This window comes from Triticum dicoccoides, chromosome 2B, assembly GCF_002162155.2.
Source record: "Triticum dicoccoides isolate Atlit2015 ecotype Zavitan chromosome 2B, WEW_v2.0, whole genome shotgun sequence".
Lineage (NCBI taxonomy): Eukaryota > Viridiplantae > Streptophyta > Magnoliopsida > Poales > Poaceae > Triticum > Triticum dicoccoides.
Window position 1 is genome coordinate 216,011,547 of NC_041383.1, and position 13,962 is coordinate 216,025,508.

General features: G+C 44.2%; 1 long non-coding RNA gene across 23 annotated transcripts; it reads left to right on the plus strand.

The window, feature by feature from the left end:
* Window positions 1-539: 539 nt before the first annotated feature.
* Window positions 540-8,349, plus strand: LOC119363153. 23 transcript variants are annotated; one of them, XR_005173821.1, is made up of 9 exons: window positions 540-2,350; window positions 2,492-2,704; window positions 3,018-3,472; window positions 3,586-3,708; window positions 3,876-3,941; window positions 5,175-5,294; window positions 6,010-6,162; window positions 7,426-7,505; window positions 7,986-8,349. It is a non-coding gene; the product is annotated as an uncharacterized LOC119363153 (long non-coding RNA). The 23 variants fall into 23 exon arrangements; XR_005173824.1 differs by having other exon boundaries at window positions 3,018-3,288; window positions 3,397-3,472; window positions 3,586-3,941; XR_005173829.1 differs by lacking the exon at window positions 3,586-3,708 and having other exon boundaries at window positions 3,018-3,288; window positions 3,397-3,472.
* Window positions 8,350-13,962: the final 5,613 nt, after the last annotated feature.

Consider the following 13,962-nt stretch of genomic DNA (forward strand, 5'->3'; position numbering starts at 1 on the left):
GCAAACGTTGATGGGGCTACGAATCATTCGGGACAGGATGGAGGTGCGGCTGTTGTCTTCAGGGACGAGCTGGGAGCATTCAGAGGAGCTGCATCTATTTTCCTTCCTGGGATCTCGCAAGCAGAGACCACGGAACTATTGGCATGCAGGAAGGCGGTGCAAATGGCACTTCAACGAAATATACCAAAACTGCATGTGGAGACAGATTGCCTAGAAGTGGCTAGGATACTGAATGAAAAGGAAAGAAACCTGTCGGCTGTGGGAATTGTTGTCGAAGAGATCAATATGATGGCAAGGAATTTGGGAGAGTTCAAGGCTACATGGGTCAGGCGGACCGCGAATAAGGCTGCTCATGTTTTAGCTCGTTTTGGTTTATGTAATGCTATTTCAGTTTTGTGGGAGTTAGCCCCACAAGATTGTATTTTAAGTATTGTCTCAGATGAACTACCTGAACTAGACTAAATAAAGTGGGGAAGTAAATTTCAAAAAAAAAAGCAACAAGCGTACGTCACGAAGCCGCCCGCTTTTTATTTATTTATTTATTGAGATGCTGTCACGCGCACTGTTCACGATCATGGTCCAAGCTTTGATGCGATTCCGCGTATTTGAGATTTGATTAATTTATTAATTATAAGCATGGAAGTGATGCAAGTACGTACGTTAGTACTGTGTCGTAGTGTGTTTGCTCAACTTCCTCAAGTGTTCGTCGTGTAGGAGTAGGAGTACGTCTTTGGTAAGCAACAGGACACAAATATGGTAATACCATCGTCCAGAGTTATGAACAGTGGTTCAGACATGATGCATCGTGGCAAGCTAACCACTCATACCCATGCCCCAATACTCATAATACGTGCCCATCTCACCATCACAACGGATAAGATCCCTACTTGCTCTTAATTAATCCTGACACCGACAACAACAAACCCTCCCATCCGAATAGTTGAACCTGATCACGGCACCAATGGAACGGAATTGCACGGACGACTGTGACTGAATCTCATCCCGCACACGAGCTCATCTATAGAGAATGAAGGAAGGGACATCGCATTCCAGAACAAGATCCGCCATCCCGTCTCAAGAGAACATCCAAAACATTAACGTGCGCATCAATGGCGCCTCCTCGCGCGTTCGCATGTACGACAAAAAAATACATCCATCAAGCTCCCATCGCTCGTCCCCGTCTTTAATGTGTCGAAGTAAAAAAAAATTAGCGATGGATCCCTTCCTTCCCTTGGAAGGTAGCCTCTACTTTTCTTTTGGCCCACATCGTCACATCAGCTCTCGCACGCAACCTCCAAAGCCTCCGCCGCCGCCGCCGCCGCCGCCTCAGCCATTTCTCTCGTCTTCTCCTCCCTGTTCCCCTGCCCTAGCCTATCTCTAGCACTCCGCCTCTCCCTTTCTTCCTCGAGTACGGCAGCGGAAGGGGGGCCGCGACGGGAGAGAGGTTCTCCGCCCCCGACAGACGACGTCACCGCCTCCGACCTTGGCCTCGTCTGCAGCAGCAGGGACCTCTGCCCGTGTGTCTCTGTCTCGCTGCTCATCCTCCGGGAGGGGACTCGGAAGGAGGGTCATGCTCCTGGTTGGGATCTCCGTGCTCCCGCTCCTGCACCTCCATCTGCGTTCGATCTCGTCACTGGTGAGTAGTGCTCTGCTCAGCGTGGGGATGACCTATGAGATTCTTAGTTTGAAATCTGATGTGAATCTCCTAAAAACCGATGCAAATCTGTCTTGAGAACATAACCTTCGAATCACGGATCCTTGGAGATTTTCTGAAGCTTTAGTCCCAAGCCAGGAAATGGCTAGCTGGCTATGTTAATCATCGCTCTGAGGAAATCAAAATCTTCTGTGGGAATGGCCACTCTGAATGTTCTGAACCATCCCTTGATGTTGTCTCTAGGTCCGTCCAGGCCCTGCCGTCCACTTGCCGACTTCTTCTTGGCGCAATGGGTGGGGTACGTTGGTCTGTGTTGGTCTCCAGTTTTGGTCTTGTTGTAGAGGTCTTCGACTGCGGTTGTGAAGCGGTTCGGTTGCTCTGTGGCTTGCCCCATCGCCATCGGCATGACGTTGGCCTAGGTGAAGCAAGTATTTTAGTACGCGTGGTGGGTGTGTTTGCTAATTCCTGTGATTGGCATTGTAATAGCTGAAAGGCGTTGTATCCGGCTTCTTTGCCGCTTATTCTTTAATATATGATACATATGCTCATGCGTATTCAAGAAAAATGTTCTGAACCATCCCTACCCATATAAAGAAATTGTGGGAGCGGGACGGCGGGATCTGCTCCGGCCGGTGCGGGACGCGCTACTGTCGCTCATGCAGCAGAACGGCGTCGACCTGATCTTCTGGAGGGCAGGTGAATTATTTCTGTTCTTTATCTTTTCCCTTTTCTTGCTACTACGATCTGGCAGTTAGAATCTATTTTTTGTAACATCGGCAAACAATATCAGGATTTCACACATGTGCAATCTTCACACTCAATAATTTCTTGATATAGAGTCGAACCAGAACATGTATCAAGGGACCATGACATATCTAGCATCGGTATCTGAAGATGGCAAGATCTGGTCATGGCATCTGACTTTTGACAAGTCAGTATCTTCCAAGAAAATTAATCCTGCTCGGCCTCTTCGCGTGGTTCGTTGAGTGATGGGTCGTGCCATTGTCTAACTGGGTGCCCCTCGCGGCCGCCGTCTGGGCGATGATTCAGGTAGCTGTTGTTTCTTTCCCCTGTGTTGGTCAGATCATAAATGGATTCATAGCTCGTTTGATGCCATCTTACTTTTAGTATAGCATGTATAATGTCTCATCTTGGGCATTCACATGATACTTTGTAATTTCTGAAAGAGAAACAAGAGTGTGAACTATAGCTTTTTATTTGTTAGGAAATTCTGATATGTTTTGTTTTGTTAAGTGCTAATAATGATTTTGAATGTGAGATTAGCAGCAAACAACATTTTATCCGGGCCCCTAATGGTTCCGTTTGTCTACTTAGTTCTCACCCTTTTGCATCCGTGATGCAGTATGGGGTTGTAGAAGATTTGAACAAAAGATGGAAGCACCTTATACTGAACACAACAGTACAGTATGTGCTGTTCCCTTGCTCTATTTACATTATTGTTTGTTTATGGAGATAGTCATGCTCATTTTACCTCTATTGTACCTTACAACTCCAATAGAGCCTTGGGAGGGGTTGAACAAACTTTTGATTGAAGTTTGGCCCAACTACATGGAACCGAAACTATCAAGGAAGTTTCGTGCTTGGATGCAACTCAGTAGTTGGTAGTTCAAAAGGTTTCACAAATAACATTAGATTATACTATATGCATCTGATCCATGGAAGTTGATTATGTAGAATCAAATCATTTCAAAATTCCTTTTGATTCTGTTGATTTGAGGTAGACGGTACACCTGCTGCAGTGGACTTCGTCGTCTCATCAGCATGCTCGCCCGCGACAGTACACCTGCTGCAGCTCCGGTGAGACGCTGGAACTCATGGCGGTGTGCCTCATACTGTACCTCAACTAACATATTGATCTTCTACTTCTTTGCTAATCAAACTGGGAATCATACTATTCTCTTTCTGTCCAGTAAGCCCCACTAATCACTAGGTCTCATTACTCTTTCTGTCCGACGTGGCATGCGAGAGCGAAGGATAGAGGTTGCCACGAAATACCCAACAAATGCACTTGTCGATCGTCTTGCTCTTATTAGGTAGTCGTTTCAGTGAAAGTATATCCGCCGCCTGTTCATTTTTCAATTCACTTTCAATAGACAGTTTGCATTATCTGTTTTTTCCTGGGAGTTGAAGCAAAGAATTTGTTATGTTTCCTTATGCTGTGAATCTGAAGTATTTCTTGCTAACTAAGAACCCTGCACAGCTTGATACTGCACTGTCGGCCCTGAATCCTTGGATATTGGGAAGTTTGAAGAAGCATGTGGTGTAGGTATGTTTTTGCAATCAATATATATTTATATGCTTCTGCAAATTATAAATCATGTATTCACATGTGGTGTAGGTATGATTTGATAATGTGGTTGTTTGGATGCTTCGATACACATATTTTATGATCAGACGAGGAAGGGCCAATGTTTTGTAATGGAGTAGCATCATTAATGCCCAACTGGACCTTTGTGTGTGTGTGTGTGTGTATTGGGGGGGGGGGTCAACCTTTGTATTTATCAACTATTAGTGGATTGTCCTGCCTGTGAATCCAATGGATCGTACAAGGGACCTACGACATTGTACTATAATTGTTTTCGGAATGTTCTAAATGTTTGGTTCTTGATAAATATCAAACTTCTAGGCCCTTTCAGAATAAATTTCAGTACTCAACAGTGTAAGTGTTCTAAAAAAAAGTCAGAGGACCAACCGATGGCCTAAAGTTACATATAATCAATATTTCATGTTCTCTATTACAATAACAGTGCTTAAAGAAATAGTAATACTAGAGTTGGAAAGCATAATGCGCCTTGGATCATGTCTCATGTCTTTTTTTCTCATTGCCCAAACATTGTTCGTTCTGCTATATGTCCCTTCTTTCAGTCATAAGGTTTATACATGTATTGATTTTACAAGATTAGATTCACAGGTTAGTTCTAATGGTGTGACACGGATTGTGTTTGTGGTCTTCCAGTTTTCCTGTTTCTTCCATGCATGTGAAGGACTCATATCTTACAACCTGAAAACTGAATGTACCTCGTACAAAGGCAGCTTGGCAGTTGTGGCGCTCTTATATAGTAGAAAAAATGTTATTTGGTGAAAAGAAACATAGCCTGTGCAGTAATAAAAATAAATACACTGATCCACTTCATTTCTGAGATAAATGATTAGTGTTCAGATATAAGAGGAGATCATTTGAATTCGTCTATTGCAGCTACAAATCATTGAACAATTTCAAAAATGGAGCTGCACTATTGTTTAGTATTAGCCTTCACAACCTTTTCTTAGACAACATTTGATTCTGCAACACTACTCCATGCTGTGACAAGCATTTCGCCAATGAACACGTTTTACAAAAAATATCATCAGCCAAGCTTTATTGATTAGGTTTAGCATAACCGGAACACAAAGAACTTTAAAATTGTGAAATCCAACATATTCTGCAGCGGGCGTTCCGTACGGCAAGGTGATTGTTGAGGCCTCATATGGAGGCATGACCTTGCTGTTCAATTTGCAGATGATGCCCATCGACGCTGCTACCTCCGGAAGGTCACGGATGAGGCTACCCGAGCTGGACAACGGGGCGTTTTTGGATGTGGAGGAGGTCCGACCAGAGGAGCGGCATGTACTTCCCTTGGTACTGTTTGATGTATATAAATATGTCTTTGTTAATAATTTTATTTGTTAACTATTATTTATGTTTGTTACTTCCATTCTGATGCTTCCAGACCAAAATTAACGAGCTTTACATACTGGTTTGCTCACTTTTCTTTGTAGAGCAGTCCAACTCATTACCATCTTATGTAGTATCTCTTATATTTGTGCCTTGTATCCTTAGTAGAGCTCAATCATTGATCTGCTTATATCTCCCATCTCCCAGTCTTTGATCCTTATGTTTTAATGGTTCAAATTCACATCGGGGATCATTACCTTGACCAATCTCAGTGACGCACTCGAGGAAGATAAAATTATGACGGACCATATGGCGTTAGGCATAATATACCATTGTTTTTCTGTGATTCCAAAGATGTTAGTTATTGCTCCTTTCGACTAAAGTTTTACTAAACTAACGAGAAGTAAGATGGATCGGAGGGAGTACTAGGAAAGCTCAAAATCTTAGTTCAAGTTTCAGAACTCGAGGTATCCTATACTCTTGAAACTTTTATTAGGAGGTGCTCTCCTTAAATACATGCTTTTGCTCTACCCCCTTTTACTAGCAATTCGATGGTGCTGCTTGAATATTTTGTTCCTAATGCATGCAACGCAATACATCCCTTATCTGCATAGATCTGCTTGTTCTCGAATCGGTTCAAATAAATATGATGCTGATTTGGTTCCTTCTACTTCTACAGGTTTGAATACTATGGTCAGATTTTTTTCCCGAGAATCCACAAGTTGTGCTGGTCTTGAAGAATGTATTAAGTTCATTGCAAACTTAAAGTTCAGAGATGATATGCAAGGGCGCCGCCTCTCCCTCACCGTCCATCGTCACTAGACACGACGTCGTGAGCAGCACTTGCTATATATATATATATATATATGAACTATCTATCATCTTTAGCTAATCTCTAGACACATCGTCATCAGCAGCACCTGCTATCTATATATATGAACCCTACTTTTCTTTTGAAGATCGTTTTTCTTTTAGAGCATGTTAGCCTTTGATTTCAATTCAATGTTGTCCTCTATCATCCACCATGTAAGATTGTGACCTATCTTATAATATGCACCTATTACCTTGCTATGTCTCTTGAATGAACATTTTTCTCTAAGTTTTTGTTAACTGTACCCTGGCCTGCATATGCACGTGCACAGCTGCACAGCCAAGGCAAGTGCGCACAAGAACGCACAGGAGGCGCGCCCAGGGCGCGCCCCACCTACTAGTCATGTTAAAGCTGTCACCGCAACGCAACAACCGCGCAGACCTATCGCGATGCGACCGAATAGGTTTCGGTTCAGAACGCCGGAAGATCTGGGCGTTCCCATGCAAGTTGCTCCTCAAGGACTTCACCCGGAAACGCAATAGTTTAGCAGTGCCGTGTCGCGGCCAGAGGCCAAATCATATGCCTTCCGAGGGTTGTGTACAGACATCCTTTTCCCTGGCATTTCTTAAGCTGAAATGACAGCTCCATATGTAGGTCTACTGAGGGGCATCTAACTAGTTACTAAGCTCCCAGGAAATCCTTGCTGTGTGGCAATGTAAATATTCTACTACCTGCTTAATCAATAAAACGCTGGTAAGTCGCCGGAACTTTCAGAAAAAAAAACTGGGTTGTGATGGTCGTCAGCCAGTTGTTGGATGGTTTTCTTGATGTGCCCCATGGTGGCGATGTTGGGGCTGAGGGGCAGGTCGATGAGCCTGGTTCTTCTGGTCATGGTGGCAGTACTGAGGTTCAGGTGGTTGCGCCTGCTCCTGCCGTTCATGGTGACGATGGTGAGCCATGTGTGGATGTGCATGGTCTTTATAGCTTCCGAGCTCCCTACAAAGGAAGTTCTCTGGTTGAGCGTGGTTGTGTGCTAATATGACAAATTCTATTCACCAATAAAGGTACTAATCAAAGTTTTGGATGAATGGTACTTGAATATCCTTTGTGTGACATTGTCTTTTGGGGATAAGGGACTATTGTAGTATGTATTAAAAGCGACAACCTTTGAAGAGGATACTGATTTCTTCGCTATTTTTTTCTTGAATTTTAGTTTTGCTAGCTTAGCTTGTTTCTACGGGCCTCTTCTTTTCCTTACCTGTCCTAGCATTTCATTTCCTCCAGGAGATGATGGAGAGGATCAGTAGAAGGATGAAGATGGTGTAGGCCATGGAGGCATGAACCCACGTTGTGGCAAGGTTTAGGTTAGTTAATTACTGTTAAGTATTGACTACATGCTAATTTTGTTAATTGCCTTGTTTTGTATAGGGTAACTGGGGCTAAAAACATGTGCATCAATTTATGTAGATCACCAGTATGGCCCTCATATAGGATGATATTGTCAATTATGCTAGGTCCTTGTGAAAGTAAATCCACTTATGAAGAAGTTACACCTCAGAGAATTAGCTTATTAAAACAAATTCTCCTTTTTCATGATCCATTTCTTATCTATGGGAATTGCTTACTGAGCTTTATGCTATAGCATTTTGGCATGCACAATGATGTTGTACCAAGACAAAACTACACCAGAGTTAGTTTATAGTGGCTATCTATCAAATTATAGTCAAGTTCCCATGTTCTCCAGTGTGACTTTTTTCACTTCACGCACATTGCTGCCTTTTATGGTCATTTTGCTAGCTAGCATGTCATTCAACTATCAACTTATTAATTATGTGTTTTGCTAGGACTTGCTGATCTAGAAAGGAGAGCGATCAAGAAGAGAGCATTCATAATTACGGAAGAACCTTGTGGTTTGCCAAAAGACTTGAAGAGATAAAAGTATCAGGTCTGGTTTTGTCACAAAAAAGGAATCTGAAGTCCTCTTTCATGCTTTCAAAGGTGTATGTAGTACAAAGATAGAGCATAATTGATTGAAACACCATGGATGTCCTTTTTTTTACTTTCTTTTCCTTTCTTTTGAGATAGATGTTGTTTTATTTCCCTTCCCGTAATGTATGTATAGATGCTGGTATTTCGTTGTGAACTGAAGAAGCGTCTAAGGGTTATATCCTCTAATCTCTCCGTACCACAATATAAAATCATTTTTCAGGCTATGTGGGATGGAGGGAGTATCTTTCAAATAGTCAAACTGTCGTACATATACATGAAAAATGTTGGTGACCTCTACTTTCAATGTTTTGTTCATTTTCTTGCAATTACAAGATATGTTGTATAATTAGGTCTTGATCTTATATATGCCATCATGGTAATAGACCATAACAAACCAAAAGAAGTTATTTCAATTGAAACACAACCTGTACCATTTTGGTTCTTCGTATTTCTAATTGAACACATAGATCGAATGTTGTACTGTCATGCAAAGTATGCAAAATACTACTCGGCTGCAACTGTCATGAGTTGTTAATGTGCCCTGTCTCTATTTTTAGGAGAGGCAGTGAAATAGATTAACTGCATACACTGGAAAATTTCTGAATGTAATCCAATCCTGCATTGGTCCAAGTATTTTATTCCTCAAATCAATGAGCATATATAGACAATTTGCCACTGCAGTTGATAGTTAGGAATTTAACTTCTGATGTGCACTGCACACACACCAATAGCCAGTTATGCTCGCTGCAACGATTGCAATGTACTCATCTATAAGGCCCCCTCTTCTATGTATTTGATCATCTGATTGCTTCTTTATTGATCTTGGCTCGGTTGATTGGTTGACTATGTGGCTTAGACGATGCCTGGCCCAAGGACAACTGCGCCCTAAAAAACAAGCAACCTATCAACAATCAAATGCCAAGCGATATAACACACAAAAAAGGGTTCTCTATTGAATGGTATGATGAGAAGCCCTAGAGAGAAAAGCGGCACGGCAACGCGCGCGACAACTTCTAGTACACATCGATGACAGCCCAGAAAACTTAGCCGGCAAAAACAAGAGAAAATAAGGCTGACACAGTCGGGTCCTTCATGGATTTGAATCAAATTTATCTGCATTTCCCTAGAGGTATATTCATATGCTACTATGAACCACCGCGTCAGTACTAGTGGTACGGATTCCCTTCGCTGCCAGTGAATGTAATGCCTGTGGGAGATAAAACAAGGCATGTTTGGTTTGTAAGGCTCTTGACAACAATTTCTGAGTCCGGCAAATTGACATTTCACAGGGGCTCACTTTGGCACATATCAGGAGTTTGCGGTCTTATGGGAATTGGTTACTGAAGTTGCTCTCAATCCGGATAGGAAGGACACCATTTCCTGGAAATTCACTTCCAGTGGTGAATATTCGACGGCTACAGCGTACACGGCACAATTCGAGGGCCTAGTTCTCAGCCCAACTGCTCCCACAATCTGGAAGAGTTGGGCTCCCCTAAAATGCAAGGTCTTCACTTGGCTTATCATCCAAAACCGTGTGTGGACGGCGGATCGATTACAACGGAGAGGATAGCCAAACTGTGGACTTTGTCCCCTATGCAAACAAGTCCAAGAGTCCGCCTCCCATCTCCTCTTCCAGTGTAGGTTCACTACCCGTGTCTGGCATGCGGTGGTCGCCTGGCTCGGCATGCAGGACCACTCGCCACTGATTTGGCGCCATGAAGACATGGTTCAAGATTGGTGGCTTAAGACGATAAACTCTGGAGGGCACATCAAGAAAGCCACTGCCTCTGTTCTGATGCTTGTCATGTGGGAAATGTGGAAGGAGCGGAACGCAAGAGTCTTTCGCAGCACGGCTTCACCGACCATCATTATTGTTGCCAAGATCAAAGAGGAGGCCCATCTTTGGGCGTTGGCGGGAGCCAACCACCTGAGTGAGCTTATGTCGCGAGAGTAATCTTTCTTTTTTTCTTGTCTAAACCTTCTCCTTAATTAATGAAAGTGGCAAGTCTTTTGCCTTGTTTCAAAAAAAAAAAAAACAACCGATCTGACGAACATGCTGTGAGTTGCAGGCTGGACGTCTGCTGATTTTATTTTGTTTTTGAAACAAGTGGACGTCTAGTGAGCAGATTCAAATACCGGCGCGACATGTCAGAAGCTGTCTGGCTCTTCGTAGATACGCCGCCAAAGGTTTGGAACAGTACAACCCGTGATTTCTAAATTGCGTACAAGTCGAATATTGTACTCGGCCTACACCTACAGTATCATATGCTATATACTATGCGGCCTGTGATTTCCAAATGTCTATTACGTAGATGCTTTCGGTTTTGTGTGCTGCTTATATATAAATAAAACTATTATAGCGCCTACGCTACCGCTGCTGCTATGCATTTGAAGTGCTTTGTGTGAGTCTTTTCTGACTGACACGCATAGAGTCGTTGTGTGCTACCCGGCAACAACGCCAGAAAAAGGTCTTGATAACCACAAGTATAGGGGATCGCAACAGTTTTCGAGGATACAGTATTCAGTCCAAATTTATTGAATCGACACAAGGAAAGACAAAAAATATTCATGAGTATTAGCAGTTGAGTTGTCAATTCAACCACACCTGAAAGACTTAATATCTGTAGCAAAGTATTTAGTAGCAAAATAGCATGATAGTAGCGGTAACAATGGCAAAAGTAACGGTAGCAGTTGTGCAGTAATGGTGACAGCAGTAGCAATGAAAGTAACTCAGTAAAGATCAACATGAAACGAACTCGCAGGCATGGATCGGTGATGATATGTGTCGGATGATATTCATCATGTAGCAGTTATAGCCTAGCGTGACACAGACCTAGCTCCAAATCATCAATATAATTGTAAGGGCATTCTTGTCCTTTAGTAGTTTTGGTGATTGATGACAATGCTTTTGCGGACTAATCGTGTGTACTGAGCTTTTCAGATATATCATGACTAAACATAAGACGATTTGTTGCCCCTCGAAGATTATTGAAGACGGCATTTCTCTACGGTTCTTTTCAGTGGAGTTGAGTCGTAGGAAAGCCGTACTATTAAGAAGGGGCCCGCTTTGGAAAGGTTTGGGTGGAATCTCACATACACATTCCTTGTGCACCGCCTTTCCTTTGGCTCTTTGGAGTTCTCCTCCGTCTCACCTTGTCTCTGCAAAATGAAGGACTCCGAGTTGCTCTTCGCAGGCTGGCGGTAGTACTGCTCCTCTGAGCGGTACTACCGCAGGAGCCAGCGGTAGTACCGGGCTCCGGCACGGTAGTACCATGGGCTTCCACGGTAGTACCGCTCCTCCTAAGCAGTAGTACCGTGAGTTCTGGCCTGGCGCCGCTGCTCAAGCGGTAGTAGGGGCGGATGTAATTTTTTACATCCGCGCTCTACGCGGTAGTACCGTGCTGCGGCGCGGTAGTACCGTGTCGCCTGGCCAGGTGCAGCAGCAGGAGCGGAGGTAGGGGCGGATGTAATTTTTTACATCCGCACCCTTCACGGTAGTACCGCACCCCTGGTTCGCGGTAGTACCGTGTCGGATTTTCACATCGATAATATCTCTGCGGAGGTAGTCACGGATGTAATTTTTTACATCTGTGCCTACCGTGCCTGGACTGTAGCTGCCCTGCGGTAGTACCGCACAGAGTCGTGGTAGTACCGCGCATGCGGTTCTATCGCGCCCTGTCTATGCTCTTCTGTTCAGGTCCAGGCTCTGCAGAGCCCACGGTAGTGCCGCGGTCCGCCGCAGTAGTACCAGAGGCCCGTGCGGTAGTACCGCTCCTGTGATGCGGTAGTACCGCGGGTCGCGGGCTGAGTGGTGGGTAACGGTTGGAATTGTTCCCCCACTATATAAGGGGGTCTTCTTCTCCAAGAAGACTCACCTCTTCCATCCCCAAGCTCTATTGTTGCTCCAAACTCCATTTTCGCCCGATCTCTCTCCCTAGCCAATCAAACTTGTTGATTTGCTCGGGATTGGTTGAGAAGGCCCCGATCTACACTTCCACCAAGAGAAATTTGATTCCCCCCACTAATCCCTAGCGGATCTTGTTACTCTTGGGTGTTTGAGCACCCTAGACGGTTGAGGTCACCTCGGAGCCATAGTCCATTATGGTGAAGCTTCGTGGTGTCGTTGGGAGCCTTCAATTAAGTTGTGGAGATTGCCCCAACCTTGTTTGTAAAGGTTCGGTCGCCGCCTTCAAGGGCACCAATAGTGGAATCACGGCATCTCGCATTGTGTGAGGGCGTGAGGAGAATACGGTGGCCCTAGTGGCTTCTTGGGGAGCATTGTGCCTCCACACCGCTCTAACAGAGACATACTTCCCCTCAAAAGGAAGTAACTTCGGTAACACATCCTCGTCTCCACCGGCTCCACTCTTGGTTATCTCGCGCCTTTACTTTTTGCAAGCTTACTTGTGTTATATCCCTTACTTGCTTGTGTGCTTGTTGTTGTTGCATCATATAGGTTGTTCACCTAGTTGCATATCTAGACAACCTACTTTGATGCAAAGTTTAATTTGGTAAAGAAAAGCTAAAAATTCTTAGTTGCCTATTCACCCCCCTCTAATCAACTATATCGATCCTTTCAATTGGTATCAGAGCCTCGTCTCTTTATTAAGGACTTTGCCGTCCGAAGAGTACGGTTGACACCGTAGACGGTGGGGAGGAGGAGCACTCCGGTGTGAATCCGATCTCGTCTACGGGTGATGGGTAAACCTTGGTGTCCCGTGAGGAATTCAATGTGGCCTTGGACACATTGAAAACCTCCATGACTACCATGGTTGAAAGCATGTTTAATAAATTCTTCGAAGGACTTAAACTATCTACCTCGCCGTTGCAAGTGGGTGATCCCACTAACAAGGTGACGGATGCTAACTCCGACAAGGGGGAAGCTAATAGTGAGAAGGGTCCTTCTACTAGTGGTAGAAATGGCACCGGCATCATCTTTGCCCATGTGGAACCTCCAACTTATGGAGGACCGATTCCCTCTACTCATTTAAATCATGCCGGCCCTCCTCCTAAGATTATGAAAAATGAGGATTTTGATTCTTGGGTGTATCGCTTCAAGCGTCATTTAAATCATGTGAATACTAATCTTTGGAGAATCATTGAAGAAGGTTTCTATCCACATGACCGAAGCAACTTCACCCCTAGAGAAGCAGTGGATAATCAATTCAATGAAAATGCTCTCTTCATCATCCAAGATGCTATCCTTCCCGAAGATCTCCCTCATCTCCGACCCCATGCCATGGCCAAAGACGCATGGCAATGCATTGTGTCTCTCTATTGGGGAAGTGCAAGCATTCAACGCTCCAACTACGAAGTGGTGCAAGATGAAGCCAATGAGTTTGCAATGAAAGAAGATGAAGAACCTCGTGAGCTCTTTCGGAGAGTGACCAAACTCGCGGTCTCACTCCGAGATCATGGGAGCAAGGACACGGATGACAATTGGATCAAGCGCAAGTTCCTCAAGGCCATGATGCCCTACAACAAGGCCATGTCCTCCGTCATTCGTCAAAGACCGGACTTCCACTCCATGACCTCAAGTGAAGTGTTGGATGAGTTCGTTGCAATGAGCATCTTGGACAAGACCGCCGACAATGCGGTGCTCCGCTCTCAAAGGGCAAAGAAGCCCAACCTTGCCTTGAAGGCCAAGGTTATTGTGGAAGAAGGGGAAGAAGAGGAAGATGAGGAGAGCAACCTCGAAGATACAAAATATGATTATCATGAGCACATGGCTCTTGCTTCAAGGCAATTTTGGAGCAAGAAGAACTCAAGGCCCAATTTCAACAAGACTAACTCAAGTGGCTTCAAGGGCAAGCAACAAGAACTTGTTACAAC